Genomic DNA, 1,331 nt, shown 5'->3' on the forward strand with positions numbered 1-1,331 from the left:
GCCTCGATTAAAACTAGCTTATAGGAAATGCTGACAGGTACTGTGAGGGCCGGTTTTGTGGATGGCGAGAACACCAGCGATGGTAACACTGAATAGAATCCCCGAGTAGAAACAGTCAGTGCAGCTCCATTCCTTTCTCAAAATTCGTCCTAGGATTTTAGTATCAAGAAGAGGACTTGAATGAGCTTGTTGGCAAATATCTCCACCTACACCCAGTTGCAGGTAGAGCTGATGTCACACGGTACTAAGACCACATGTAAGGGGCGCCTGCCTGGCTCAGTCGTTGAAGCATCTGTGTTTGACTCAGGTCATGATGCCAGAGTCCTCGGATCAAGTCCCGTATCGGGCTCCCTGCTCAGCGGGGAGCCTTCTTCTCCCTCTGTCTGCCGCTCCCCCTGCTTGTAAAATCTTTTTAAAAATGCATTTTAAAAAACCCCAAACTCAGGGGCGCCTGGGTGGCTCAGTCATTAAGCATCTGCCTTCAGCTCAGGGAGTGATCCTGGCGTTCTGGGATCGAGCCCCGCATCGGGCTCCCTGCTCCACTGGGAGCCTGCTTCTTCCTTTCCCACTCCCCCTGCTTGTGTTCCCTCTCTCGCTGACTGTCTCTCCCTCTGTCAAATAAATAAATAAGATCTTAAAAAAAAAAAAAACCAAAACCTCAAACCTGGAACCAGCTACATCCCCCAAATCCCTATGGAATATGGACACTATGTCTGTATGTTTTTTTTTTTTCTAACACCCTCGTGTCAGGTCTCACCAGATCTAACTGCCAGCATCCTGCTCGGGGTATTCAGAGGAACAAATAAATACTTGCACCTGCCCTCTTTGAACCAGTATGCCCGCAGCAGCACGGACCCACACCAGCATCAGTAGCTGGCAGTCGGGGGAACGCAGGCCTTCGCACAAAAGCTCTACCCCACCATCCCCAGTGCGTTCTTTGCCAAGCACGGGTGCGTCAGCCTCTGGTTGATGATCAGAGCAGAGGAGAGATCCCCGCAACAGTCTTCTGTAAGGTGACAGCTTTCCAACCTGCCACAGTGCCACACGAGTGGCAAGAAGGTGAGATCATTTCCAAAGCCCAATTTACCTGTCTGTCTCCAAAGGCTACAACTCTTTTTGCTGGCCCCCTTCTTTTCTCACGTGTTTCACGCTCAACGATGGAGCACCAGGAGTGAGACAAGGATAAGACGCATGAGCCACCAGCCTGGGACCAGAAACAGGAACCGGGTGCCCACGTCAGTAGGCGGTCCCATAGGGGTTCCTATAGGTCCAGTGCCCCCGCTGCTCTTCCCCGTGTGGCCCCAGACCTAAAACGGGAAGGGAGGCGGCAC

The sequence above is a fragment of the Ailuropoda melanoleuca genome, chromosome 12, assembly GCF_002007445.2.
Source record: "Ailuropoda melanoleuca isolate Jingjing chromosome 12, ASM200744v2, whole genome shotgun sequence".
In the NCBI taxonomy this organism is placed as follows: Eukaryota; Metazoa; Chordata; class Mammalia; order Carnivora; family Ursidae; genus Ailuropoda; species Ailuropoda melanoleuca.